The sequence below is a fragment of the Schistocerca americana genome, chromosome 9, assembly GCF_021461395.2.
Source record: "Schistocerca americana isolate TAMUIC-IGC-003095 chromosome 9, iqSchAmer2.1, whole genome shotgun sequence".
Classification (NCBI taxonomy): Eukaryota; Metazoa; Arthropoda; class Insecta; order Orthoptera; family Acrididae; genus Schistocerca; species Schistocerca americana.
This window is the reverse complement of record NC_060127.1, coordinates 14248360-14253847: the sequence shown is the minus strand read 5'-3', so window position 1 is coordinate 14253847 and position 5488 is coordinate 14248360. Positions and strand designations below refer to the sequence as shown.

Sequence of the window (5488 nt, the reverse complement as noted above, 5' to 3'; positions counted from 1 at the left end):
GGCGCTCCTGTCTGTGATGCAGCGTCAAGGGCAACCACAGCCATGGTCTCCGAGCTGATAGTCCATGCTGCTGCAAACGTCGTCTAACCTGTTCGTGCAGATGGTTGTTGTATTTCAAACGTCCCCATCTGTTGACTCGGAGATCGAGACGTGTCTGCACGATCCGTTACAGCCATGCGGATAAGATGCCTGTCATCTCGACTGCTAGTGATACGAGGCCGTTGGGATCCAGCACGGTGTTCCGTATTACCCTCCTGGACTCACCGATTCCATATTCTGCTAACAGTCATTGGATCTAGACCAACGCGAGCAGCAATGTCGCGATGCGATAAACGGCAATCGCTATAGGCTACAATCCGACCTTTATAAATGTCGGAAACGTGATGGTACGCATTTCTGCTCCTTACACGAGGCATCACAACAACGTTCCAGGAGGCGACGCGGGTCAACTGCTGTTTGTGTATGAGAAATCGGTTGGAAACTTTCCTCATGTCAGCACGTTGTAGGTGTCGCCACCGGCGCCAACCTTGTGTGAATCCTCTGAAAAGCTAATCATTTGCATCTTCTTCCTGTCGGTTAATTTTCGCGTCTGTAGCACGTCATCTTCGTGGTGTAGCGATTTGAATGGCAAGTGGTGTAATAATAATAATATGAGAGGAGCTGGCATGAAGCCTTGAGGAACGCCTTACCTTGCTGTTCTGGAGTCTCTTGCTGTTCCATTTCTTGTTAAGCGACCTTATAAGGCAAACACTCTGCTTGCCACTGGTCTTAGTCTTTAATTACTTAGTGTTCTAATTTTGTCCAGGAGTGCACAGCGAGCTAGACAGTGAGAAGGTTTTGTAGGAGTCGGTAGCACCAAGTGCTGTGCCGGGGACGGCCCGCGGTGGCCCTCGGACCGCTATCTGCCATTACGAGGGCCGTAAACGCGGCAGGTCGCGGGGGCCGACCACCCGCCGTAATTAATTAACGGCGCAGCCCACTGCTCGCCTTCCATCTGCCAGAGGCGGACACCCCACCAGAGTCACCGCGGACACACCTGCACGATACATTCTACTGGCTGCCGAGCTGTACCGGCAAATACAGTTTGTGTCCCGCGGCTCCTAGGTATTTAATCACCTGCTCGTCTGCAGGTATCGTACGATTAAAACTGTGTGTCGGGCGGAGATTCGATGTCAGGATGTCTGCCCTTCGGAGGCAAGTGGTCCACCGACTGAGCTACCCAAGCACGACTCACGATCGTCCTCACAGCTTTACCCGCGCCACTACCTCGTCTCCTACCTTCCAAACTTCACAGAAGTTGAAACTTCCTGGCGGATTAAAACTATGTGCCGGGCCGAGACTCGAACTCGGGACCTTTGCCTTTCGCGGGCAAGTGCTCTACCAACTGAGCTACCCAAGCACGACTCACGATCGTCCTCACAGCTTTACCCGCGCCACTACCTCGTCTCCTACCTTCCAAACTTCACAGAAGTTGAAACTTCCTGGCAGATTAATACTATGTGCCGGGCCGAGACTCGAACTCGGGACCTTTGCCTTTCGCGAGCAAGTGTTCTACCAACTGAGCTACCCAAGCACGACTCACGCCCCCTCCTCACAGCTTTACTTCTGCCAGTACCTCGTCTCCTACGTTCCAAACTTTACAGAAGCTCTCCTGCGAACCTTGCAGAACTAGCCTGTGGGATGTTACCAGAATGAAATTTTCACTCTGCAACGGAGTGTGCGCTGATACGAAACATCTGGATGGTAGGAGACGAGGAACTCAAAATGGTTCAAATGGCTCTGAGCACAATGGGACTTAACATCTGAGGCCATCAGTCCCCTAGAACTTAGAACTACTTAAATCTAGCTAACCTAAGGGCATCACACACACCCATGCCCAAGGCAGGATTCGAACCTGCGACTGTAGCGGTCGCGCGGTTCCAGACTGAAGCGCCTAGAACCGCTCAGCCACACCGGCCGGCGAGACGAGGTACTGGCGGACGTAAAGCTGTGAGGACGGCCCTCGAAACGTGCTTGGGTAGCTCCGTCGGCAGAGCACTTGTCTGCGAAAAGCGAAGGTCACGAGTTCGAGTTTCGGTCCGGACACAGTTTTAATCTGCCACGAAATTTCATATCAGCGCACCCTCCGCCGGAGACTGAAAAATTCATTCTGGAATCAGACGATTATTTACAGCGACCCGTATGGCAACTTCTTACAGTGGCGACAAATAAAATAAAAATATCCTACATCCTTGCCGTCAGTAGAAGACTGCTTCATACCGGGTGGTTATAATTAAACTTTCCCTATTTAACGGGTAATGACACGGAAACTAATGACCGTACGAATGCCAAAGTTGTTAGCATTAATGTAAAGGGCATGGGTAAGAGAAATAATGCAGAATCAGATAAACACCTGCTACGGTACATCATACCATTGCATACCGGTACCATTACCGGTACAGAAGGGCCCCCAATATGCCGCCCGTCAGTGTCCGGAAGAGTCTGACAGCGCAGGAATGTATTCTGCACAGCAGAACGAGGCATGACCGTAGATATGCTGGCTACCTCCCTTGACACGCTGCGCTTCAGGTCAGCACATGTGTGGTGTTCCCCTGGTAAACCCCGTCCTTCAGGTGCTAGTAGGATTCAGGCACTGAAGAATCCGGAAAATGGATAGTTCATCCATTCCGAGAATCGAGAGTTTTCACGATTTTCGCATGCTATCCACAATGATACTGGCAAGATGTTGGTTTCACGGACTCCAAGACTTTCTAGAAAATTTTAATTTAAAGTCTGAAGTTGGATAAGAAATAACAAAAGAAATTTTTTTACGTGACATAACTACAAATTAACAATTTTCGGATTTTTTCCTTTACTTGTACCGTGAAACCTCTCTTCTCGCCAAATCTCATGATTGTAGACTAACTGTAGCTGATTGTAGCTTTAATGTGTCTCAAAATATGTGACACACATCGCCGTATCTTTTGATTTAATTGACTTACAATCCTAACTCATTCACACAACCGAAAGAGCATCTATGTCAATTTGTAGTGCTGCTTATGTAGAGTGTCGTATCTGTCATGGACATTCTTTGAATAAATATACATATTTCAGCTATTTGAACTTTTCAACGATATTGTTTAAACTGTGCTTGTGGTTTTAAATAACTACTGGAATGATTATTACTTTATATAATGTACTGCAAATGACTTTGAAACGTCCCCTTGGAAAAATTTATGAATTACTGTGCTGATAAAACTCTTACGCTATTTGTTTTTCAAACAGCTGAGCAAAACTGAACGTACTCAGACATTTCGCTCTTTACCTGTTGTGATCAACACTAAACTGCCACTCAATATTTTTAGCGCAACGCAATCTGACTTTCAATAATCCCTACAAAAGAATGGCCCTGACTGACAATAACCTATACCTTTCATGAATCACTTACCTCACAAAAATCTTCGTTACTCGAACTACTGCAATACAGCGAACGCCACTACTGCCAGCTAAATAAAAGATTCAAACTACTGAAGGCACTAACTACTGATAGGCATAGTTAGCAAATGAAAGATTTTGATAGAGAACAAACAATGTATTTACCTTAATAGTGTTCAAAAGTCATAATATATATAGCAGTTCATGAGATCCAGTCTTACAAATTTACTGTCTCTGATGGACACACGTCCAGATCATCCGCTCTCAAAACTCCGCCATTTCTCTCCGCACATCCACCACTGCTGGCGGCTCACCTCCAACTGCGCAATGTTACGCGCTGTTAACAGCCAACTGCTCAACATTACAATAGCAAATACTCCAACAATGCAAACCAACCACAGCCTTAGCACAGTCAATGATTTTCATATAGAGCGCTACGTGGCGTTACCAACATAAAAACCCAAACAGCCTACTTACAACTTGTTCTATAGTTATGGAACGTAGGGTTGAATGTAAAAGACGTGGAGAAGCCCCGCAGCCTGGCGGAGTGGAAAAGGTGTGGTTGGTGCGCAAGTGGCAACTCGTCCCTTGTGACGTGTTATGAGTGTGGGCTGAGCAGTTTGTGGTTAACACCTCGCTAGCAGTAGCAGATCATTGTGGCTCACATTCTTGGTTGTTTTGAGGCCATAGGAGCGTAAGAGCAGTATTTATTGGCCTCGGATGCTGCATTCGGCGATACTACTATCGTGGCATGGTTTTTGGCCCTGTGAAAATATAAATCCGACACCAAGAAGATCAGTAACAGGGCGAGTCCAACAGTACTGCCATGACTGCATCGCCGCCAGGTTAACAGCCACCGCAAACTACGTCACCAGTACCCCCAGCTTTCCACTAAATTGTTATGTTTGGCCCTCTGTAAACAGACCAGGTATTTGTGAAATTTGGTTGATTTTAATAATAATCGTGGTGTTGCTAAAAACTCTTATCTTACGCCCGTGATTATCCGAAATCACAAACCAAGAGAGGAATCCTATCCCAGTGAAAGACTTATTCGGCAGCTGTAAAAATAGTTGTGATTACTTTCTATCGTGTGGAGCTGTAGTGTTTGAAATTCGGTTTTATAGTCTGAGAAATACTCCACTTCCAATGTAATTTTAAATCAATCTGCAGTCAATTCCTTAAATAATTTGCCTTACTTGAGAAACTGCCTGAAAACAGTGAAGTTGATCTGAATTGTTGCGTTTATGCACTTTGATCAGAATTACAAAGATTTATCAGCGTTAATTTCACGACAAAGTGTTTGAACTTAAATGTAATGTTGTATTGACATATACGCAGCCAACTGTAATTTGAGTAGGTAAAAAGACTTCTTGTTAAAGCACATTTGTTATTTAAAAAGTTATAGTTTGTTGTGCTTTACTTAATTAATACTTATTGACGAGAATACTTACATATTCTCATTCATACTTGTGTAGTTTTGTTGGTGAGCATGGTCCTTCAGACCATGAAAGTTTAAGGGCTATCATGTTGTAGGCTAGTTAGTTAATGAAGCAAAACAAAGGCTCCTTCAGAGCCAGTGTAGTTAGATTAGCATTCTGTTTAATTGCTTCAAACCGAGTTGAAGAAACACATATCTACCGTGTTAGCTATTCCAATGCAAGTTGGTTAATGCATAGCGACTTTGTACTAAGCAATGATGTTACAGAATATGATCATTTACAGACCCCCTGATTTAAATCAAAATCATTTTATGCCCTTCCCTGTTTAGCATTGTTACTAGTTCCTTGTGTGTTGGTGACTGGTTCTATAGAGTGCTGCATCTACGTCATTTAAGATACGTGTTGCTGTGAACCATATGTTACTGTTTGCTATCTCATTGGCCATTCCAATTTAGTAGTAAATTTATCTGCAAGGTTAGGTTACTGAATTGTAGTGTGAACAGATATAAAGAAAGAGTTGTGTGTGTGTGTGTGTGTGTGTGTGTGTGTGTGTGTGTGTGTGTGTGTGTATGTATGTATCAAGGAGGGTTAGGTTAGCCTTAGCAATGCCTTCTGTTTTATTACATTGCTTGACA

The 5488-nt window shown here is 44.7% G+C and overlaps 1 non-coding gene across 1 annotated transcript; it reads right to left on the bottom strand.

The window, feature by feature from the left end:
- Positions 1-1325: 1325 nt before the first annotated feature.
- Positions 1326-1400, bottom strand: Trnas-cga. The gene has a single exon. It is a non-coding gene; the product is annotated as a tRNA-Ser (tRNA).
- Between the last annotated feature and the right edge of the window lie 4088 nt (positions 1401-5488).